The sequence below is a fragment of the Macrobrachium rosenbergii genome, chromosome 17 (assembly GCF_040412425.1).
Source record: "Macrobrachium rosenbergii isolate ZJJX-2024 chromosome 17, ASM4041242v1, whole genome shotgun sequence".
NCBI classification, from domain to species: Eukaryota; Metazoa; Arthropoda; class Malacostraca; order Decapoda; family Palaemonidae; genus Macrobrachium; species Macrobrachium rosenbergii.
Genome location: NC_089757.1, coordinates 34,047,627 through 34,073,934, shown reverse-complemented (window position 1 = coordinate 34,073,934; position 26,308 = coordinate 34,047,627). Strand labels below are relative to the sequence as shown.

Below are 26,308 nucleotides of genomic sequence, written 5' to 3'. Positions count from 1 at the left end.
CTGGAGATTGACACCTGTTCGAAATGAACGTATCAAAGGCGAGATGCCGCCACCACCCTCGTATACTTCTTAAGGAGGACGAGGAGAAGATGCCTCCTTAATCGTCGAATACTAATGCCAATCTGGAAGGATTTTTCAGGGAAGGAGGGCAGGCGCGAATTTGAGAGAGAGAGAGAGAGAGAGAGAGAGAGAGAGAGAGAGAGAGAGAGAGAGAGAGAGAGAGAGAGAGAGAGAGAGATTCTTCAAGGAAGGAGGGCAGAGTGAATTTTATTAATCTCAACTATGAGTCCGGTGTATAACGAGAGAGAGAGAGAGAGAGAGAGAGAGAGAGAGAGAGAGAGAGAGAGAGAGAGAGAGAGAGAGAGAGAGAGATCTAGAAGGATTCTTCAAGGTAGGAAGGTAGGAGCGAATTTTATTAATCTTCACAACGAGTCCGGTGTATAACGAGAGAGAGAGAGAGAGAGAGAGTGAGTGGCGATCTCCACTCGGGCAAGAAGAAACCGTCGGCCGAAAGGTAGCAATCTTCGGCTAGTGCCGATGAAGAGACCTCGCTCGGCTCCGGTAATCAAATATCAGTTCCCAAGATTAATCTGCCGCCGAGGCTATAAATTACATACGCCTGCGAATAAATTACTCGGAAAGAAATCCTTAGGTGGCAATTTTTTTCCTCGAGAGAGAGAGAGAGAGAGAGAGAGAGAGAGAGAGAGAGAGAGAGAGAGAGAGAGAGAGAGAATTTCTCAAGTGTATCATTAGAGGACTCCCATCCGATATTGTTTTCCCCAACATCCTAACTCCCCAGAATCTAATATCCCCCTCCCCCTCCCCCTCTTTGAAATGGGAGAGGAAGGACACATTTTAGGAACGGCGTGATGTGCTTAAAGACACCAATAAGGTTAAAGGGAAGATTGATTGCCGATATAACCATCCTTTTGACGTTGTAATAAAATCTGTATTAAAATCTGGATTAAAATCTGTATCACTTGGTATACTGATGGGTTAAAGAATTTCATTTAATCACAATTATATTCGCACCTTTCATTCAGTGAGCATTTAAAATGATTGTTGGTTGACTGGGAAATGTAGCAAAATGAACAGATGAAATCAAAATACATTGCTTAAGCTATCTATTATCACAGTGAGCTCCAAGCAATCAGCTGATTAAGTCAGAATATAAATAGAGATTATCATTTATCATTGACTTCTGTTTCATTAAATACGACTGAAAATCAATTTGAGAACTGTTGTATCTTGCGATAACATTCCTTGGCATAAGACGTTTCATCAGATGCCTAGCTGACCCCGCCCCTTCTCTCTCTCTCTCTCTCTCTCTCTCTCTCTCTCTCTCTCTCTCTCTCTCTCTCTCTCTCTCTCTCAGCCTCCTCCTCCTCCATTCCCCAAAGAATGACAGATGGCGGTTGGATAACGGGTGGCGGGTGTGGATTAATTATTATCCAGCCATAATGAATGGTAATCCTCGTGAATCTTGATGGATTAAGTATATACAGAGCTTCAACTGCAAAAATCACGAATAATGAGCCACGCAAATATTGTTGTTAAGATGGTGAGAAACATACGATCATTATCATCGTCATCATCATTACCATTGTGATGGTGAGATCAACATTCTTTTTACATCCGAAATATTTTCATTCATTGTTCCGCAACATTCTCCTCTTTTTATCGACTGGAAATTTGGTGCAATTTTCATTTATTTCGTAAATCTTTTGACATTACTCATACAAGCATCAAATGAAAGGCATCCCGTGATCAACAGTTCATTGATGTTACTGCCAAAACTAACTTGTAATATGTTTATTAAATTAGCTAATTACTTTTTTCTTTCTCACACACACACACACACAAACACATACACATATATATGGCCGTGTGGTTTAATACGAGTCACTGTAGTCCTGAGTTCTTGTCTTGTGGTTCGAGCCCACGAGACGACGAACTTATTACCAACTAAAAAAATTCACCTTCGGGTAACATATATGAATATATATTATTTCCGAGGTAGAGCGAATTGGATATTAAAGGACATTTGTAGCTTAATGTCGTATATGAATCACGGCGATGTGATAAAATTCATTCAAAATATATTCATATATATAACTGTGAATATATATATGTATATATATATATATATATATATATATATATATATATATATATATATATATATATATATATACAGACTGAAAAATTCATCTGAGATCATTTTTTGTAACCACATTGTTAAGAGAAATATAATTGAATCTGCCTTTATTAAGCATTTTAACAATCAACTTATGAATATTAGTTCGGGTCTTTTTTAAATTAGATAGTTATCTTGTTCATAAAATTGTAGGGAAGTACAATGTTACCTTTTAGCAATAACCTGTTCTGACTGTAGTTTCAGTTCTTAGTATTTTTTTAAAGTATGTTTTGTTTGGTATGTGACAATTGTTTTCTTCAAACTAGTGATTGCATTCAGTAATGATGTTTAGCTTGTTAGTGGCTTTGATCTTTTGTTTTGTTAAGTTTTCTTGTTTATGTCTCTATTTATTTATTTTACTTTTTGTACCCCTGAAGAAGTGTACATAATACACGAAAGCGCTTGGTACCAGGTCTTTAATTTTCACTTTCATGTGGTTGTCTTACGTATATACATACATGCATATTTATATATATATATATATATATATATATATATATATATATATATATATATATATATATATATATATATATATATATATTATATAGCATATCTCACTAAACACTAATACTTATAAACTTCACTGGCATACAACGAATGTTCTTTAATAAGTTCTTAATTCTTCTCTTTTCCCACACTTGCAGAATGACAGTTCGAGGTACACAAACAGCCAGCCATCAAGAACAACAGCAGAGGAACAAGAACCCCCACAGGCGGAACAACATCGGAACAACAGGAACACACTCGCGAGGCCACGAGAGAGAAACAGCGCGAGAAAGCCAATATTCCTCCGAAGGTTTAATAATCTTACCCACAATTCCCTTTGACAGGAGACGAGATTCTCCGTGATTAATGGGTTGTGATTAACGACTCACTCTCGTGAGTTAGGCAAATCCCGTGTTTCCACATTAGTTAAGGGAAACCGTCTTGGAAACGCTGCAAAATATAGATTTGGATAACTTGAAAATGATATCAATGATAAGCTACAATCTGAGGTATAAAATGGTTATATAGAAAAATTTCTTTATTTTTTACTCTCCATAATAATCAAAATCCGTGTTTCCACATTAGTTCAGGGAAACTGTCTGGAAAACACCATAAAATATAAACAAAATACAAATTTGGATAACTTGAAAATTTTATCAATGACAGGCTACAATTTGAGGCATAAAATTGTTATATGGGAAAATGTCTTTTTTTCCTCAATATTAATGAAAATAAAGAGATGAAATTAAATTTATTGCTTATCCTGCAACCTATTTTAATGACCTTGACTTAACCATGGGGACTTTATCAACCTTGACCTAACTGTGAAGGGTTGATCAGCAACTTTATCAGTTCTTAAAAACTGGAAAAACTATTGGCATATGAGTTGGCCAGCGTCTTTCAACACTGGCCCTAATAAAAAAAAATAGCGCTTGGAAAAAACAAAAAACATTTGACTAAACAGATAAACATCATCTTCATTCTACCAGTTTTCTTCTACACGCCATAAAAAAGTAATTCATTCTGTATGTTCACAGTTAAAAAAGATCAGCTTTTAACAAGTATTACGAAAAACGCATACAAAAATCTGACAGGAGAGGGTGCCGACAATATAACCCTGCAGGGCCGCACGCACAAACACACAAACACACACATACACAACAGACTTGATGAAGGTGTGAAGAATTGCAGGTACCCAGAGTGCCTATTTTGGTCGGGAGCCTCGGGGCGACCGCATAACGCGCAGAATGACAGATCGATTTCTGACACCTTTAGCGTCCCGTAACGGCCATTCTTAGCTTCAGTGTCATTTCGCAAATTTATTTCTTTATTAAAGCCATCTCTCAGATGATCTGACTTCAGTATTGTATTTGGAAGAGCCTTATATATAACTGATTATTGTATAAACAGTCTGACATTATTCTGATGCGCGATTTTCAAATAATGTTTCGCGCTGTGCTTGTTGAGATTTAAAGGACGATAGGGAATTAACTAATGGTCTTTTATCTTCTCGTCTCTTCAGATATCTACGTACGTATTTACTATTTAAAGTAATCGACTCAATGTTGCCAGGTTACTGAAATTCGAGAAAGAAAATCTAAAGCATTTTAATGAATAAAAAATATTTAAATGGAAAGTAATGTTTTCTCTAGATCAGTTGATCAGCAGAGCGTAAGAAGCTCAGCATGATAAGAAGAATGAGGAGTATGGCTCGGAAATGTATCATAAAAAACTAAATAGAAAAAGGTAAGATAACATTAAACAAACATAAAAATAAAATGGAAGGAGATAGAGAAGTGACTAAATGATAACACCTGTGATGTTTGAAGATATTTTTTTGTAACTTATTGTCTAATGGCTAAAATTATGTAACATTTACGTACAAAAGACTTTCGGCAATTTCACTATCCTTTCACTGGACTTTCTATTTTGCATTCCCTTGTCATCAAAATTTTCTTGGCAATTTGTCACTATAAAGCCAATTGAACAGCAATTATCCCCATCAAGAATTAGCTTTGATGCAAGAGTGAGTCACGATGCAGGTGGGAATCTCTGACGCCCTGTCACGTGACATTCCTTTCTGCGTATTTCATCAGTGCCTCAGCGAAAACCACTTGATTGGTTGTTACGAGGAAGAGTTGAATAAAGTGTCAAAATGAGGCAGGAAATATTTATACAGAATCAACATTATTTACTGAATATCCCTAACAGCTTGGCAGGTATCTTTGATACTTTAATTTTGATCAGGTTAGACTCAAGCCCAGAGTGCAAGACATTTGCATAGAAACGAACCGCTTTGAAGAGAAAAGCTATGAAAATTTGATATATATGCATAAATGTACATATATATGATATACCTGGATATATATACATTCATATACATATATATACATACATATATATATATATATATATATATATATATATATATATATGTGTGTGTGTGTGTGTGTGTGTGTGTGTGTACATTATATATATATATATATATATATATATATATATATATATATATATATATATATATATATATATATATATATATATATATATATATATATATATATATATATATATATATATATATATATATCACACATTACCCACAGAGTGAAAAATAAGAAATGTTTCTTATTTTTCACCTGTGGTAATGTGTGTAAATGAATCACGTACAAAAGTGATAATAATCATCATATATATATATATATATATATATATATATATATATATATATATATATATATATATATATATAATATATATGTGTGTGTGTGTGTGTGTGTTATTGTGTGTGTACATATTATATATATATATATATATATATATATATATATATATATATATATATATATATATATATGTGTGTGTGTGTGTGTGTGTGTGTGTGTGTGTGTGTGTGTGTGTGTGTGTGTGTGCTCTTTCTGTCCAAAAATAAATCAAATTACCTGATAAAAAACTCACATTTCCTCCAAAAGCAGGAAAACATAAACCAGATAAGAAGAACCAACTTGGATTATGATATCACTCTGGTATAAAAAAACAAAAATGCAGAATAGTATCTGACATAAGCAAAGAGAAAAAAACATCTATTTAAAGAGAACGGAGCATGGCTAAAGAAAAGAAACTTAGAGAAAATAAACCGAAGTTATATACAGAAGATTTTCGTCTGAATTTTAACGCGTAAAAAAAAAAATAGTGGGTGGAGACTTTCACGCAAAAACGACCCTTATTTCTCTCTGCCATAAAGATCATAACAGGTTGAGAAGCAGTTCGAAGGATAGTCAGCACAAGAAGAAAAAGAACTAAGGAAAGGGGGAATAGAAGACGAGGAAAAGGGAGGAGGGGAGGCGGAGATTTGAGAGGGAAGGGGAGGGGGCGACGAAAGGGGCTACAGAAAGTTAGCGTTGGGTGGAGGGGGAAAGGAGGGAGGGAGGGAGGGGGACAGCACAAGAAGAAAAAGAACTACGGGAAGGGGGAACTGGAAGACGACAAGGAGGGGTGGTGGAAGGAGGAGGAGGAGAGATTTGGGGATGGGGAAGGGGGAAGGAAAGAGAGGAGCTACAGGGAAGTTAGCGTTGGGGAGGGGGAGGGGAGGGGAAAGGGGAGATTGGGGAAGTCGGAACAGGCTTGGGGATGGGAAGGGGGGGAAGGGAGAGAAGGAGCTGGAAGTTAGCGTTGGGGAGGAGGAGGAGGGGCAGGAGGGAGAGGGAGGAGATTGGGGAAGTCGGAACAGGCACGAAGAAATATGGAGATGAAGTGGAGGCGACCCAAACGAAGGAGGGGAAAAAAATCAGAGAAAAAAAAAAAAAAGAAAAAAAGAGAAGCCTTCTGGGATGGGGGGGGTGATAAAAAAAAGGGGATGGAAAGGGAAATGGAGAAATAGTGAGAAAAATGGATATGCGGATCTCGAAGACGAAAATATTGATACGAGAAACGTCATGTTAAGAAAGAATACTTTATTTTGTTATCACAAATAGAACACATTGCAGTGAATTTTTGTTATGGTATAGCAAAATCCACCGTTGTTTATACATATGTATGTTTGCGATTATAACAAGTTACTATTACAAATATACATATGAATATATTACAAGTATACATATGAATATATGCCATAATTACACATTTACATATGTATACATAATGAGTTATAGCTGCATATACACATATGTATATATATAATAAAAATTATAGTTACAAATGTACATATGTCTATATAATAACAATTCTGATTACAAATATACTTATTTATCTACAAATCTGTGGCTTTTAACCAACATCCTTTTGTCTGTTCAAAAGACCTTAGGGACTACGTTAAAAAAATAAAAAAGAAAATATATAGGTATATGGCGATCCACCATTCTCAAATTCTCAATATACGTTTAAAATATTCTCTCACCAAAAACATTAACGTGGAACGATATACCATGCTGCATATTAAGTAAAAATAAAAATAAATAAAATGTGAGAAAAATAGAAATTAATAACAATAAGAAAATGGAAATAAAAAAGATACAAATAAACAGAGATAAAAAAAAAACACTTCCATAACCCCGTTACTGAGAACCACGACCCGCAATAAGAGAGAAAAAGAAACACCACTTCGAATCCCCGACACAGAGAGAGAGAGAGAGAGAGAGAGAGAGAGAGAGAGAGAGAGAGAGAGAGAGAGAGAGAGAATTTCCGCACCCTAATGAAAATTCTAAGGGCGACGTGGGTCTATTCATCATTTTTTCACATCCGGCTCCTCTGAGCGACGCTCGGTATTCATCAGCGTCGGCGGCGATGAATACATCTGAGAATGCGTAACGAGTTCTCGGATTAGACCCATAATTCTATTTGTTTTAGTTCCCAGGTATTCATTAAATGAACGTCAATGGCACCAGCTTTGCAAAAACATATTAAGATATAACACGCCTCTATAAGTGGGCCATTTTATATTGACTCTTGCAAACAATATTCTGAGACTAACTTGCTTGTGTCATCTGAGACTTGATTTCTTGGGACAACTTACTTGTGTCATCTGATACTTGATTACTTGGCCAACTTACTTGTGTCATCTGAGACTTGATTCCTTAGACAACTTACTTGTGTCATCTCCGACATCTGAGACTTGATTTCCTGGCCAACTTACTTGTGTTATCTGAGACTTGATTTCTTGGGCAACTTACTTGTGTCATCTGAGACTTGATTTCTTGGCCAACTTACTTGTGTCATCTGAGACTTGATTTCCTGGCCAACTTACATGTGTTATCTGAGACTTGATTTCTTGACCAACTTACTTGTGTCATCTGAGACTTGATTTCTTGGCCAACCTACTTGTGTCATCTGAGACTTGATTTCTTGGCCAACACCTGGATGACACTTCAAAGGGTTTTTTTTTATTATTCTTCTCTCGTAATGATCAGATCCTCTAATTTCAAATTCGACAATGATTGCGCTGAAGAGGGCATCTCTGCCATCTTAACCACGTGCCACAATGGAGAGATATATCAAGGTTGCAGAGTTTGTGTAAAATATCAGAATATTATCGAACAAAAGCAAACTGGAATAAGAATTATACCAATAACTGTCATCGCTTGTCAGATGATGCCGAGTAAATATCAATTCATGAAAGTGTATGATATTAACATACGGCTGGAATATGATTCCACTATTGCTATTATATTCCTACGAAATAACCGCCAGATTAATGAAAATATCAACAACGGGTGTTTTTTCTCTCCCTCCGACTGAAGTTTATCAGTTATCTTCAGATTCATTAAAGTATCGATATGGAGTGTTTTTTTTTTTTTCATTACAGTATCAACATGGGTGTTTTTTCTGCAATTTATCCATTATCTCCAGATTCATTACAATATCAGCACGGATATTTTTTTTCTTTGACTGACGTTTATCAATTATCTCCAGATTCATTATAATATCAACATGGAGTGTTATGTTCTTCATCTGAAATTCATCTCTAGATTCATTACCGTATCAAATATGGGGTACGTTTTTTCTTCGACTGAAGTTTATCAATTATCTCAAGATTCATTAAAGTATCATCATGCAGTGTTTCTTCTTTGACTGAAATTTCAGTTATCACTACAATACCAACATGGAGTACATTTTTTTCCTTCGACTGAACTTTACCAGTTATCTCCAGATTCATTACAATATCAACATGGAGTATTTTTTTTTCCTTCCGACTGAAATTTATCAATTATCTCCAGATTCATTACAATATCAACATGGTTTTTTTTTCTTCAACTGAAATTTATCAACTACTGCTACCTTTTCTCTCTTGTGATAACGCAACAATTGCAATAACCAAAAAAAAAAAAAAAAAGCTGAAACTTCGGGTGCGTGGGTGAGAGACCTCACTCGAAAAAGGGATGCTGGGAGAGGGGGCGAACGGAGTTGATCCCCGGGGGGAGAGAGAGGAACTACAGACGTCATGGCGTTTTAACACTTGTTCCCCTGACAAGCGATATATTACGTCCGATCACCCCAAAAGATATCTGCTGCGGCATGCATGATTATTCCGCTCGAGGATTTGCAATACATTGACGTGCGCTTACGTGCTAGATTGCAAGGATAGACGTACGTACATACGTACATACATACATACACACATACATACTTACATAAAATACTAGACCAAATAACTTGAACAGAATAACACAAAGAAAAAATACACACGGACATACAATTACGACGAATACAATACATTGGTGTGCGCTTACGTGCCAGATTCCAAGGGCATACATACATACGTACATACATACATACATACATACATACATACATACATACATACATACATACAAAATAACTTGAACAGCATATCACAAAGCAAAAATACACACTGATATACAATTACAACAAAAACAATAAATTGACGCGCCAGATTGCAAGGACATACATACATACATACATACATACATACTACATACATACATACATACATACATACATACATACATACATACATACATAATTATAATACTAGCCTACATACATGCATACAATACTAGCCCAAATAACTTGAACAGCATAACGAAAAGGGAAATAAACACGGACATACAATGACAGCAAATACAAAACTGAAGTGAATATTGAGAATAACAAAAGAAACGTAGTCGATGCAAAACTTCATTTATGTATGAGAATATACTTGAATCTCATCTTATTGCATTCATCTCATACGAGAGAGAGAGAGAGAGAGAGAGAGAGAGAGAGAGAGAGAATTTGCTATGTATATAAGAATACAGTTACATCCCATGATGTTGCATTCAACTCATACGAGAGAGAGAGAGAGAGAGAGAGAGAGAGAGAGAAATTTGCTTTGTATATAAGAATACACTTACATCCCATGATGTTAACTTCAACTCATACAACAGAGAGAGAGAGAGAGAGAGAGAGAGAGAGAGAGAGAGAGAGAGAGAGAGAGAGAGAGAGAGAGAGAGAGATTTACCAAGTATATAAGAATACGCTGACATTCCATGATGCTGAATTCAACTCATACGAGAGAGAGAGAGAGAGAGAGAGAGAGAGAGAGAGAGAGAGAGAGAGAGAGAGAGAGAGAGAGAGAATCTGCCTTGTAGGTAAGACTATATAGCTTACAAGTAACAATTATATCCGGTGACATAATGGGCAGCTGTACCAGTTACTCGAACGGCACAATATTAACTGTAGTATATATAGCCGCGACGATATATAGTTTACAATAAATCTGAGTTATTGACTTCTGAGCTGTAAATCAAGTTAAAAGTTATTTACATAAGAGAGCAGTGAAGCTCATTGATAAATGCGCAGTTAGAGCTTACAAAGGACAAAAAATGATGGTCGTATCAAATTCGTTCTTTCTAAAGTAAGATATTGTCTTGAAGCTTTATATCTGTTTTTTTTTATATATATATATTTTGCAGAGCCTGAAAATATATCTAAAAAGCTGAATATATCATATATCATTCATTCATTCATCCATTCACTCACTCAACCATTAATTAATTAATTCATTCATTCATTTATTGATCCATTCATTCATCCATTAATTAATTCATTCATTCATTCGTTCATCCATCCATCCATTCACTCATTCATTCATTCATTCATTCATCCAACCATGCATTCATTTATTCATCCATTCACTCATCCATCCATTAATTAATTATTCATTCATTCATTCATCCATCCACCCATCCATCCATTCATTCATTCATTCATTAATTAATTCATTAATTCATCCATCCATGCACTCATTTATTAATCCAATCATTCAACTATGGATCCATTAATTCATTAATTCATTCATTCATTTATTCATTCTCATGAATCTGACCAAGGTCTTTGAAATGAACAAACTATCAACATCTGCACTATGCAAGACATTTAGGCTAATATAAGACCGATAATTAAGGTCTCATGATGTAGATGATAATCCAAAAATAAAGAAAAAATAATATATATATTATATTATATATATATATATATATATATATATATATATATATATATATATATATATATATATATATATATATATATATATATATATATATATATATATATATATATATATATATATATATATATATATATATATATATATATATATATATATATATATACATATATATATATATATATATATATATATATATATATATATATATACTGTATATATAAATTAGATTTTGAAAAATCTACCAGATTTTTTCAAAATGCTCAAAGCATGCTACATGAGAGTATCACTTTAAAACCTAAGATGTTAAACATCTGATTGATAATTTATAAGAAAAAATGGAATGTCATATTCTTGATTCTGAAAAAAATATCGATTTAAAACTATATATCGATTTAAATTCAATGGCCCATGTGGACTTGTTCCCCATGAATAGGTTTCATCTACTGAATAATAATAATAATAATAATAATAATAATAATAATAATAATAATAATAATAATAATAATAATAATAATAATAATAATAATAATAATAATAATATACTGTCTAAAGAACGTTTTCTGAAATGTGTAAATTCAGTCTGACAATGTTTAAAATTTCTTTTGTAATTATTTTCAAGTTTGAAATTTCTCAATTCTCAAATATATATTTCGGAAATGAAATATTATTATATATATATATATATATATATATATATATATATATATATATATATATATATATATATATATATATATATATATATATATATATAATTTTCAAGATTACAGTTTTCTGGAATGATATTCAGATTTTTGGTTTTTGATCCGTCAATTTTTTTTCTATTCTGTCCGAAAAGGGTAGTTTACTGCAATTATTTCGTAAATTTGTGCTTTGAATTCTCAAGTTTTGAAAAGCTTTTTTTTCTTTTCCTTGTTCTCTGTCTCGGAACGGGAATTTCACATGGATATATATGATTACGTGTTCAGCGGTAAAACCTCTCTTTCGGGCTGATCTTGGACCAAGAGCCCGTGCTGTATAACGCAGGCTTACTCATAAACAACAACAACAACGGTAAAACCTGAATTTCATATTTTGCATAACTTCTGTTTACAACATGGTTTGGTGGAAGTACTCCCTACTTACTGTTTTTGTGCAAGTACAGTCATTCTTCCGCTTGTTTCACAGCCCCTTTCTTCGATAATTCAATTACAAGTAACTTCAATTCAAACTATTGCAAAAAAAAAAAAAAAAAAAAAAAAAACGGTCCGAACAGACAGACTAGCAGTCAGTTCACCATTTTCTCTTATTCAACTTATCCATCGACCAGCTTGCAAGCAACAAAGCAAGAACCTCATCTGATATTGATATGAATTACAAAGCAATAAATAACGTTTTCGGGCTTCAAATGAACTACGAGTGACGATGACTTATGCTGTATCTTGTACCCCTACCAGGGGAGTGTGTCAGGAGTGAAAGTTTAAAAAAAAAAATGACGGAATTATACTTATTAATTTAGTAATCAATTACTTAGCATAACCCCCTGGGGAGTGTGTCAGGAGTGGAAGTTTCAGAAAAAAATGACGGAATTACACTTAATAATTTAGTAATCAGTTAATTAGCATACACCCTCTGGGGAGTGTGTCAGGAGTGAAAGTTTCAGGAAAAAAATGACGGAATTATACTTAATTTAGTAATCAATTACTCAGCATACACCCCCTGGGGAGTGTGTCAGGAGTGAAAGTTTCAGAAAAAAAAAATTGACGGAATTACTGTTGATAATTTAGCAATCAGTTACTTAGCATACCCACTGGGGAGTGTGTCAGGAGTGAAATTTCTAGAAAAAAAATGACGTAATTATAGTTAATAATTTAACAATCAATTACTTGGCATACACCCCTGGGGAGTGCGTCAGGAATGGAATTTCTAGAAAAAAAATTGACGGAATTACAGTTAATAATTTAACAATCAGTTACTTAGCATACCCACTGGGGAGTGTGTCAGGAATGAAAGTTCTAGAAAAAAATTACGGAATTACACTTAATAATTTAACAATCAATACGTCTTCGAAAAAAAAATGGGCCCACCGGAAGAAAGGGGAAACCATACGAGAAGGGAAGGCCTTTAGGAAGTCGAGCCCCAGAGAGAAGGAACAGCTTTAATTCATACCGCCTCAAAATATCGACAAAAATAAGAAGGGGAAAATATATACCCATGTTTACCCTGCAAATTGCTCCCGTTTTGCTGGCCTTCAGTAACAGTGATTTACGCATTGCACTGCTTGAATTCGCCGACAGTCCGGTGATCTATTGCACTTTGATGTAGCTCGAAATTAAAAATCATAAGTCATGCCCGACACACTGGTTATTTGGAAGGGTCTGAGGCGAGACGGCTCTGTCCTCCCCGCAGTCACCAGGGGCGATTTTGCCCTCATCGCCAACGAGAATCGAGCACCTAATGACAGCCGAAGCATAGCACTTACTGGCGCCCGACTTTCTTAAGACTGGCGTTTTCATTCCGTAGATCAACTGCCTCAGTTTTCTTGAAGTTATAAACAAATTTACTCGTTAATGGACTTTCGGGGCTCAGAGGCTGATTACTAAGGGGCCCCCCCAAATTTTACATAACCTAAATCCTAAAATAATACTCCATAGATGGAGGGATGCTTATGCAGAGAGAGAGAGAGAGAGAGAGAGAGAGAGAGAGAGAGAGAGAGAGAGAGAGAGAGAAACCCCTCTCTCCGTCGAAATGTGACTTTACTTATTAGGAATCAAATCCCAACCTTCCCCAAGAGGCAAAAAGCACCGCATCTTTGTACACAGCATCCCGCACATGCACACAGGCCCTAGGGACCAGGAGTGAGCGTTCGAAATAAATACTGGGCGGCCAGTGCATCTTCTCAGATCCCCCAATAGGTATTCATCAAATTTCCTCCGGAAAAAAAATTTCATATTTTTTCTACATATATACATCTCCTAAAAGGCCACCAATTCATCATCCAGGATATTAGGAGGTGGTATGGAGGCATTTCCATAATGATATATATACAAAACTTGGCCTTATTAATGCCCATAAGTGCCCCCGCTCACGTAACGCATTGATCATCATACATCTTGCAATTTTGGCGAGGTTTTCCATCACACCGCTTGCCTGAATATTGCCCGATATATCAACCATTTTGGGGCGCGCCTCACCGTTTCAGTTCAGAGGTGCCAACACGCACATCACGGACCGAAATTAACTTTCCCCCGCTGGAAATCCCGAGTTTTGAGACGCCCTCTGAAGACTGAGGGAGGGGGAGACACCCCTTCCTCGAAGTCCTCGAAGACGAAATCCTCCCTAAGCCCGGCCGCCATCTTTTTCCCCGATTTCCCGCGAAAGTTGCGCGCCAAAAACGTTCGATGTGTTGATAAATAACCGGCGGTTGGCAGTACTGAATAGCTCGGTCCAAGGTGTTCAATATGCGAGCAGTGGCTCGGTCCTCGCGGTATATATACTCTCTTTGGCGCCTTTTGGTGGCCTGAAGAAAATATTGCGTGGAAAGTAGCTCGTGAAATCATTTTGAGGAAGTACGTAAATACTTTTAAATGCTTTCGGTGGCGCTTTTAAGTGCAGGCGAAAGGGATGTCATTAAGAACTTAGCAGTAGAAGCAAAATAAAATTGTGGGTTCATGTTGACAAATATTGAAGGGGCTTATCAAAAACAAGAGCCGACTATGATGTGTCTGATACAAAAACCAAAACATGAGAATTAAGTCATGGATCAGTAATTAAAGTACTGGGTGAAAGTGTAACTTAACTTCTTAAGACGGATTATTTAAGAGAGAGAGAGAGAGAGAGAGAGAGAGAGAGAGAGAGAGAGAGAGAGAGAGAGAGAGAGAGAGAGAGAGAGAGAGAGAGAGAGAGAGAGAGAGAGAGAGAGAACGTATAACTCCTTAAGTCAGATTTTCTTAGGGATGGGAAATATAACTTCTTAAGACAGATTTTCTTAAAGAGAGAGAGAGAGAGAGAGAGAGAGAGAGAGAGAGAGAGAGAGAGAGAGAGAGAGAGAGAGAGAGAGAGAACGTATAACTCCTTAAGATAGATTTTCTCAAGAGAGAGAAAGTATAACTAGTTAAGACAGATTTTCTTGAATAGAGAGAGAGAGAGAGAGAGAGAGAGAGAGAGAGAGAGAGAGAGAGAATATAACTCCTTAAGATAGATTTTCTTATGAGAAAGAAAGTATAACTTTTTGAGACAGATTTTCTTAGAGAGAGAGAGAGAGAGAGAGAGAGAGAGAGAGAGAGAGAGAGAGAGAGAGAGAGAGAGAGAGAGAGAACAGCGTATTGTCATTCCCAAAAAAGTGCACAACCCGGAACAGAAACATTTACAATAAGACTGTTTCACATTTTGCAAACAAAAGCGCATTCCGGAAATCAAAGATAACGAACAGTCATAAATCTCCTTTGAAATAAACAAAAGAAATAAACAAAAGAAATAAACGAAAGAAATTACACGAACCGGTGAGACGACGCCTATAACTCATCTTTATGAACATCAGCAACAAACAACAAGAGGCGAAATTTTAGATAACGCGATATTAAGAGTAAAAACAATCGTTATGGATGATACGGAAGAAATGCAAAGATGGATGGCATGCACTGAGAGAGAGAGAGAGAGAGAGAGAGAGAGAGAGAGAGAGAGAGAGAGAGAGAGAGATGATATTAGGAATAAAAACAATCGTTATGGATGATACGAAAGAAATGCAAAGATAGATAGCTTACACTCAGAGAGAGAGAGAGAGAGAGAGAGAGAGAGAATAAAACAATCGTTATGGATGATACGGAAGAAATGCGAAGATTGATGGCATACACTCAGAGAGAGAGAGAGAGAGAGAGAGAGAGAGAGAGAGAGAGAGAGAGAGAGAGAGAGAGAGAGAGATTAAAACTTAAGCCCTGTCTCATTACGACCGCCAACCAAAATAAAAAAAAAGTCCGGATGGAGGGATTGGAGGTAGTCTACAGATATGCAAATGACCCCCACAAAAGAAAAAAAACTATGGAAAGGAAAAAAGTTGCTGAAACCCAAGAGAAAAAAAACTACTCCCTAAAAGTAAAAAAAGGAGAATGAAGGAGCAATAATAATATATGTAGGTAATTAAGAGAGAAAGTTAGACGGCGTTACTGTCATGGGACTTAGCTGTACTTTTTTTCAGTTTGTTCATTAAAGAAATCACTAAGATTTCAAGGCTTTTACATTTGTTACTATTTGTTATGAAGAACATTTGTTACCATATGTCATACAGGACATTTGTTACACTATTTTATACAGACGGAGTTAGCGTATCAGGGCCATTTATCTAATATCAGACTTTCGTACACAGCACACAAATGACAAGCAAGTAATACACTCATTGAAAGGTATGATCTGAACCCCATAATAATAATAATAATAATAATAATAATAATAATAATAATAATAATAATAATAATAATAATAATAATAATAATAATAATAATAATAATATACGACACAATTTGTATCCATATAATTGTTAATGAACACCATATTCTTTGGAAGCTTAAATTTCAAGACAATGCCCCTGTGGGCTTGTTCCATATGAACAGGGTTCATCTTCTGAACAACAATAAATAATAATAATAATAATAAAGCGAAAGACTTTTAAACCCGAAATATAATTAAATCAAACATATTTGGCTGGAATGGTCGAAAAGCTATCAGCGAAGGCAATCTCCACGCTTTCAGGCAAGCAAATAAAGCCTTCTACCAACGAGCATTGCTTGAGGGCAAACAGACGAAGACACTGCCTGCGTTAAATTGGGGAAGGGGAAGGGGGAACGGGGTGGGGGTGGGGGGGATTATTTTGTTAATTGCCACCGTCAAAGATAAATGACACCCGGGGCCTCTGAAGAAGCTACGGCAAACATACAGTAAAGCCACAAAAGGCGTAAATCACAGGAAATCTTTCCTAACTTCAAAGTTAACTGATCAAACTTCCTTTTTCTTTTTTCTTTTTTCCTCACGCGCTTATAAATCAGGGAACTTCTTAAATTATATTTATCTCGCGATGGCGGAGGCGGTGGTGCATCCACCTGATGGCAAAGCGGGAAAAGCTACCGCGAGATATATGGCGGTTCAGATGTTCCCGCAGGTCTCGCATAATTTGAATATAATTATGATGCCGGAAGAATGCGTGTGTGTGTGTGTGTGTGCGCGCGAAAAGCGAAGCTGTCACTTTTAGAACGAGGGTAGACGCCTGGCAGGGCGATTTCGACATAATCTTGCTTGTTGCGTGAACATGCAAACAATGAAATTCCTATTGAATGTTCATTTCATGATTTGCAGTCATTTATCAATTTGTCAGTTTTTTTTTTTTTATAATAACTGGTCTCTTCTTTCTGTAATTCCTTTTACCTTCTGTTACTTCTTTCAAGTGAACACGATATTCTTTGGAAGCTTGAATTTCAAGTCGATGGCCCCTTTGGCGGGCCTGTTCCATATCAATAGGGTTTATTTACTGAACAACAACAACAACAACAACAATAATAATAATAATAATAATAATAATAATAATAATAAAAATCATAATAATAATAATAATAATAATTTTAACACTACTGTGGCATTTAATTCTCGATATTATCTCTATACTGAATGTACATGGTGTAAAGAAGATATTTTTATCCTCCAATTTTATTATTATTATTATTATTATTATTATTATTATTATTATTATTATTATTATTATTATTATTATTATTATTATTGTGAAACAAGGCGACCCTGTAACGAGGCTACACAGAGGACAAAGCTTGAAGAAAACAAAGTTAATCGACGGAAACGCGAAAATAATCAAACGAGAAAAAAAAAAAGCAACGAGACAGAATCTTCCTCCGGACCCATTTTCTTCTTCGAAGCGAAGCGCCAACAACCTCCCCGAGATGTTTATCCTGCAACAAAGCAAACACTGCCAGTCTGACACGGCTAACTACGCAAACGTCCTCCAGCAAAGCAGTGGAAAAGAAAAACACAATAAATTCCTCAAGGATTTCAAGAAGTGCATCACCGTGTGTTTGTAGGAAAAGCAACAACAGTGGGGTGAATTAGATCAGAGTTAATAAAACTGTTAGTTTGGGCAATTATAAGCACGCAGTTTGCGTCACATATGTAATGTTAAGAGACAGGGTTCATATTCAGTTGTTGTAAATGATTTGGAATTATATTCATAAGGTATTTCGCCTCGAGTAAAAGTTCCAAGAGATTGAAAAACAAATTCTATAAGAAAAATCGCGTCAATTCTAACATCCTAAGCAACAAATACAATAAGAAAGGAATAATATATAGAGTTTAGGGCAAAGGCCAAGCACTGGGACCTATGAGGTCATTCAGCGCTGGACAGGATATTGTAAGTAGGTAGGTTCGAAAGGTGTAACAGGAGGAAAACCTCGCAGTTGCACTGTGAAATAATTGTTAGGAGAGGGTGGAAAGTAAGATCGAAGAAAGATAATATAAACGGAGGTACAGTAAAAGGAGTGAAAGGGGGTTGCAGCTAGGGGCCGAAGGCACAATGCAAAGAACCTTAAGTTCTTTACAATAGGATGTAAAGAAACGAACGTTGATTAAGATATAAAGAGCATTAAAGTTTAAATAAAGATAATATTAAAGTTTAGACAAATAGGATCTGAGGACTTTAATGCAAAGCCCAACAAATCGTAAAATGTATGGAATTGAATATAGAATTTATGCCAAAGACCAAGCACTGGGACCAATGAGGTCTTTCAGCGCTGAAACGGAAACTGACAGTAAAAGTTTGAAAGATGTAACAGGAAGAAAACCTCACAGTTGCACTATGAATCAGTTGTTAGGAGAGGGTGGAAAGCAAGATGGAATAATGAGAATATGGAAGGAGGTACAGTGAAATCAACGAAAGGTGTTGCAGCTAGGGGCCTAAGGAAGGCATGCTGAAAAGAAGCTTAAGCAATGCCTACATTGCACCGCATGAGGTGCACTGACGGCACTACCCCACTAAGGGTATTGTAAGGACCTTCCTTATTATCAAGATACGACCACAAACAAAATCATTCTTCTACGATTTCAAGTTTCACCTTACAAAACCTAACCAAGATCGACTGACTTACGAACCAACGAACTAAAAGCCACATCTCCAAAGCTACGCAAGAAGAGGAATAAAAAAGTGATATACGTAGCAAAACAAAGGACGAAAACAGCAATAAGTCATATGAAGGAAAATCACAGATTTTCTGTCCAGAAAAACAGAGACAATAAGGATATGAATCCTCTCTCATACAACCTGAGGAAAGGGGATGAACAATGATGATATGTGCAATCAAAAAAACAAAGGATTAACTAACAGAAAGACATGAAAAGGAAAAGCACCAACTTTCTCCTCTGAAAAATAGAGAAAATAAGGATATGGAATCGACTGAATGGGTGTACCCCTGTAAGTGCTTGTCATCCAAGAAGGGAGCAAAATATCACATGACAGATGAGCCATTAGGAACCTTATTTGGATGTACGGTCAGTCTGGTTTCCTCATATAATAATAATAATAATAATAATAATAATAATAATAATAATAATAATAATAATAATAATAATAATAATAATAATAATAATAATAGGCGAAAATGTGGATGGGAATGATAATATCAATTAAGGCAAATAAAAGATATATTACATTGTAAAAATACATTCAGGTGATCAAAACAGCAAGTATTTGGCCCCCATTGGCAAATGTGGGTATGACCAACAGCTTATACCTGGTAATTAACCTCCAGAAGTTGCACCAGGTAAGAAATTCAGGCCTCAATAACTACTGTAATTGTAATTATCATGTTTTTTTAATTTTTACTAATTCTACCACGCAAAATTCCCTTTCTTTGTATCTGTCAGTGAGTCTGCTTGCCAAATTGTCCCCACCATCTTTTTTTGGAAGAGTAGAAACAAACACCTTCCCCCAACCCCCGGGCTACCACCACCCATTCCCCCACCCCTTCTCAACCTCCCCCATTCTCGATCCCCCTCCCTGCCCCCTTTCCCCAGTCTCTGGCCAAATCTGTGTAGGGAAATGGATGGAGAGGAGTAATGGCTAATAAATCCTTCTGGGCTCCCGAAATAAAAAAAAAAAAAAAAAAAAAGACTCCTGCATCCTTGGTTTTGGTTCTAATGCTAGAAACCTCGTTATAGCATTGGAAAGCGGTGCCGGGGTGGGGGTGGGGTGAGGAAGTCGGGATTGGCGATGAGTCCATACTACTCATTCATTCATGAGTCAATATATAAGGGGGGATTGACTCAAGGTAATATTCGTAGATGTAATACAAGAATAAAAGCATCATGGATTAACATTCAACCCTTACTTACAGCAGGAAGAAATATCTTTCTGGCCTCTATCAATTTTCACAGAGAGAGAGAGAGAGAGAGAGAGAGAGAGAGAGAGAGAGAGAGAGAGAGAGAGAGAGAGAAAATCTATCACTTACTTACAGGAGGAAGAAATATCTATCTGACTTCTGTTAAATTTTCACTAAGAGAGAGAGAGAGAGAGAGAGAGAGAGAGAGAGAGAGAGAGAGAGAGAGAGAGAGAGAGAGAGAGAGAGAGATTTCGAAGAAATGGGAAGACCCATAAGTTTGTAATTAATTGTAAATAAAATACTCAGACCAATAGGTCTGTAAACAATTGTAAATAAAATGCTCAAAGGAAAATGAGAGAGAGAGAGAGAGAGAGAGAGAGAGAGAGAGAGAGAGAGAGAGAGAGAGAGAGAGATTCTCTATAACAGTAATTCAAAATATCATACCTAACAGGAGCTGTATGCACGAAACAAAACTACTCAGAAAATCAATTTGCAATAAACCACTGGTCAAAAGAGACAATTAACCAGAAGCTAAAACAAATTAGTGGAATGATACAAGTTTGTAAATTCTATTATAAAATTACTGATGGCGAAATAGCACGACCAGAGTTGTCTGCGTATCGTAAAAAAAAAAAAAATCGATCGTAAATGGCAACAGAATTACTAAGAGGCTTTCGACGAAAAGACCAATTTACCGATCAAAAGAAGCGTACGGGAATGATAGAGGATTAAGAAAAGTGACGTCTGAATAATAGTACGCTTTCGGTACACGCGACCCCACGCGCGTTTTCTTTTGATGCGCGCCGTTTTGCAATAAAAAAAAAAGTTTCGCGGTGGTGGGGGGGGTGGGAAGTCTCGGCGAAAGAGAGGCACTACTACCGGTGGCACCAGCCATCAATTACACGCATTCACAAGTATCCAGTTCTAAATTAATGCCCATCTCACTCTGTAAATTCTGAGCCGAGGACAAAAACAGCTGACATTCGGGTAAGGGAGCTTTGTGGGGGCTGCTGAAGCCTTGTGATTTAACACCAAATGCCTCCACCTGGTGAAAGACACATGGCTGCTGGCTCTCTCTCTCTCTCTCTCTCTCTCTCTCTCTCTCTCTCTCTCTCTCTCTCTCTCTCTCTCCATACTTTCTTCCCTTCCCGTTCACGGCAGCTCTAGGTGCAGATTCCAGCCTGATCAAATTCTTAGTCTAGCAGAGAATCCATTCCCATTATTTCTCTTTGACGAGAATCAATTTCTAAATGGAAAATAACACGACTTGTCTTAGACATAATCATGGGAATTGAAGACGATATAATTATACTTCTACGGAATATGGTTTAGCATTGCAGACATAATCATGGAAATTGATTGAATTTGCATTCATACATATTTGGTATGTAAATATGTAAGTAACAAGTCAAGGGAAAGTTCTTAAAGAAATTCCATTCTCGTCACTTCGAACAGAAAAAAAATGAAAAAAGTTCCATCCATCCGCAGCGGACGAAAATAAAAAGTTCAAATGAAAAATAATGAAGTGTTAACTGAGCCAGTCTCTCTCTCTCTCTCTCTCTCTCTCTCTCTCTCTCTCTCTCTCTCTCTCTCTCTCTCAGGAGCCCCAGTTCTTATTATAGCCATCAAAAGCGAGACAGCAGAGAGAGAGAGAGAGAGAAGAGAGAGAGAGAGAGAGAGAGAGAGAGAGAGAGAGAGAGAGACTGTAAATTAAAACGCAAAATACAATCCCAAAAGTGTAAGCTAAGCGCAGCCGCATAGATTGTTTTACTTATATGTAGAGATTTATACATCGTACGAATGTTAAATTGAAATCTAAATCACTGTTCTTCCATAAGTTTTTGTCGTCGCTCTTAAATTTCCGAGATTTAGGGCACCAAGACCTACTACCACTACGGGTTGGGGTGCGGGGTGGGGAAGGGGGAAATGGGGGGAGAGGAACGGACGGCCCCTGGGCGTATGGGAAAAGAATTGCCAGTTGGGCGGGTAAAGGGTAAGGGAAGGACGGATGAAAGGGGGGAAGGGGTTAGAGCAAAAAGGGAGGGGAGAGAAAAGGGGTAGGGAGGAGGAGAATAGGAGGGTAGGGAGTAGAGGAAGGGTAAGGGAGGGGAGGAGTAGGGAAGGGTAGAGGGAGGGGAGGAGTAGGGGAAGGGGAGGAAGGAGTAGGGGTGAAGGAAGAAGAAGAGAAGGGGAGTAGGGAAGGTGAGGGGAAAGGGAAGGAGGAGGAGAAGTTTGAGGAGAAGGGGTAGGGAAGGGAAGGGAGTGAAGGTGAGAGGAAAGGGGAAAGGGGAGGGAAATTTGAGGGGAAGAGAAACGGGAGGGTGAGGGGGAGGGAAGGGGAAGGAGTAGGGGAAGGGGAGGGGTAGGGGTAGGGGACGGGGTAGGGGAGGAACACGATGACGATCGTAATTACAAAAGAAACGACTAAGACAGGATTGAAAATCAAAAGATTAAACAAAAATCAAAATCATCCCGTTAGTTTTGCGTATTCAGCAGCTCGCTCTCTCTCTCTCTTATCCTCGCTAAGGACTTGGCTTTCCACTGCCTAGATCGGGTACTAGTCGCTCTAGTTTTTGTTTAATCTTGAACCGAGGAGTAAATTATGTAAATATAATATTCTTAGATGAAAACTTACAAAAAATAAACACAAATATTAAAAGTCTGTCCTTGAAAAATAATAATAAAGGCTAAACGAACATCTGAAATAATAATGATATCTTCAATGTAACTGTCAAGACTTCAAAATTAAGACTTTAAGACATTAAATAAAGACTTTAAAATTAAGACTTTAAGACTTTAAATAAAGTCTTTCAAATTAAGACTTTAAGACTTTAAATTAAGACTTTAAAATTAAGACTTTAATCAAACACTTTAAAATTTAAGACTGAATTCAACTAACGACTTTATGAAGTGAGCGAAACGATGACTTTACCAAGTAGGTTAGACTTCAGAAGATGAATGCCGTAATGAGCTAATAACCGAAGACTAAAAGTCTACTTATGATAAGTCTGATTGTATCATGTTTCCGCTGTCAAATCTTCGATCAAGTTTTACCTCTTGTGTTACACATAAATGTAAATATCTCAATCAGTCCATTTTACTAGATAACTGCAGTACACTTTACGATTTATATCAATCACAATTTGTATGTTGGAGGACTGGAAAATTCAGATAGTGGCCTTAAAATAAAAGCACAAGTTCGCATTGCTTGCAAAGATTTGAGAGAGAGAGAGAGAGAGAGAGAGAGAGAGAGAGAGAGAGAGAGAGAGAAATAATAAAAGTAATAAAGATGGAAAGGCAGATCAAAGAAGAAAAGAGTGAAAGTGTGAGGAGTGAAAGACAGGAGTAGCGAAGACTTTCTCGCCCTATAAATGAAAGTTTTTCACTGAAAAAAAAAAAATAGAATAAAAGGTAAAATAGCAAAAATAAGAACCAATTTTTCCGAATGCTAAACATCTGTCGACAATCACAACGCGATATGAAAACTGATCTAAAGTCAATTTTTGGCTACAGTCTAACCGAGCCATTCCTCGTAATGCAAATGAACGGAGAAACAGACATAGATGAGAACTCTGGCTATAAAGAATTAAAAAAAAAAAACATGAAATTTGTTTAATTACGAATGTAATGGATATCAGATAATTATAAAGTTGCATCAGGTAACCGTTAAAACCATCATACCTGTCCAAACTCACCTTCAGAGGGATATAAACAACGGGAGGAAAAACAGTATATTACGCTGTGCTAGCGTATAAACACGCGGACAATACCATCAATAATAAGAGAGTATCCAGAGTGCTGGTGGGGAAGGGCCCCTACAACGCCCCCCCCACCACCCACGCTACCAGCCAACCCTCTCTCTCTCTCTCTCTCTCTCTCTCTCTCTCTCTCTCTCTCTCTCTCTCATCTCCCAGACCAAGGGGAGGCAGTTTCTAGGACGCCGAGAGCGAGAGGGAGGTAGTGGGGGGAGGGGCGGTGGAGGGAGGAGGAGGGTTAGGGAAGGACCAGGGAGCATTTAGAACCGTTTTCTGTATAAGCGTTGCAAGAAGCGTTGCATCATCGGCGGTCGTTTTCTTAATATCTCTGATTACGCAATGTCACGCCACTACTTCAAGCTGCTTTATGGCTGTGCAGAAGAAGCCCCCCTTCGGCACGAGGCCTTTTTTTTTTTTTTCTGCGTTTTGCTCTTTCACTTGTTTCCTTCTTATTCAAGACACGCATCACTGAGAATTTGGAATGCGGGATAATATTGATGGGAATTTCAGTCGGATTATATACGAGGATTGTCGCGGGAAATATTTTGATCATAACGGGAATATTACGAAGAAATAATTACTGAGGAAAGTGGAATGCGGGGTAATATTAATGGGAATTTCAGTAGGATTATATAAGGATTGTCGCGGAAAATATTTTGATAATGACGGGAATGTTACGAAGATTATTACTGTTCCAATAAAAAATATTTAGAGAATTTGGAATACGGGATAATATTGATGGGAATTTCAGTAGGTTTATATGAGGATAATCACAGGAAATATTTTGATCATGACGGGGCTATTACGAAGAATATCATCGCTCCAATACAATAATTACTGAGAAATTGGAATGCAGGTTAATATTGATGGAAATATCAGTAGGAATACATGACGATAATCGCAGGAAATATTTTGATCATGACGGGAATATTACGAAGATTATTACAGTTCCAATAAAATCATTACGGCGGCTTACTTTGAAGGCACCCAATTTATTTGATTTCATTCGATAAAAAAGTCCGTTTTCAGTGACAATTTCAATAAATATAGTGAATTTATTTAGGTCTGAAGTATGTTTAACAGCGTTCTCAGTTTTTTATAAAAAAATTATTTCTTAAAAGCACCAAACTTATTTTAACTAATTCAATAAAATAGCCTCCGTTGTCAATGACAATTGCAATACATGTTGCTAATTTATGTAATTTATGTAGATCTGAAATGTGCTCAACAGTTTATTTTTTTTAAAGAGGAATTATTTCTTACAGACAACGTGACAGCTAGCCATTGAAACAGTTGTTCTTAACCTTTTTCAGTGTATGCAACCCTTTCAAATTAGCAGTCAGTTCTCGCAACCCCTGAATTGCTGAAATAATAATAATAATAATAATAATAATAATAATAATAATAATAATAATAATAATAATAATAATAATAATAATAATTATTAATAATTATTATTATTATTATTATTATTATTATTATTATTATTATTATTATTATACATTTTATTTTATTTTAATTTTTGCAGAAAAAGTAACATGCATAAGTAAAAATATATTTTGCTTTAATTATTCATAGGCATCTCGTACCCCTTAGGAACAGGCTTCGCACCCCCCAGGGGTGCGAAGACCCCTAGTTAAGAACCACTGCATTAAAAGGTACAGTACTGTAGTTTGTAACCACTTTGATGAAAAAAAAAAGAAAATCAATATGCTGAGATGACTTAGGAAAACAATTTGAAAACAGTTTAGGGAATTTCCATGAAAATTTTTGACAAAGTCCTCAGTCTCTCTCTCTCTCTCTCTCTCTCTCTCTCTCTCTCTCTCTCTCTCTCCTTTTTAGCAAATCCGGAATGGGATACAAATATCCCTTTGTTCTCCCGAGTGAATTATGATACGGAAAAGCCTGGCAAAAAAAAAAAAAAAAAAAAAAAGGAAAAGTAGACTAACCAAAAACACGATTATTTCACAAAAGGAAATTTATTTTCGTTAATCTGTCTGTCTGTCTGTCTGTCTGTCTGTCTGTCTCTCTCTCTCTCTCTCTCTCTCTCTCTCTCTCTCTCTCTCTCTCT

At 36.4% G+C, this 26,308-nt stretch overlaps 1 protein-coding gene and 1 long non-coding RNA gene across 10 annotated transcripts in view; one reads left to right on the top strand and one right to left on the bottom strand.

Moving 5' to 3' along the window:
* Nucleotides 1-3,452, top strand: part of LOC136847850 (uncharacterized) — a 154,494-nt gene extending 151,042 nt beyond the window's left edge. The window contains exon 3 of the long non-coding RNA XR_010855867.1: nt 2,845-3,452. This is a non-coding gene — a long non-coding RNA (uncharacterized lncRNA). The remainder of the gene's footprint in view (nt 1-2,844) is intronic.
* The window catches only part of LOC136847847 (homeotic protein ultrabithorax-like), a 1,187,590-nt gene that overhangs the window by 384,473 nt on the left and 776,809 nt on the right, over nt 1-26,308 (bottom strand). The gene's annotated exons all lie outside the window — the stretch shown is intronic.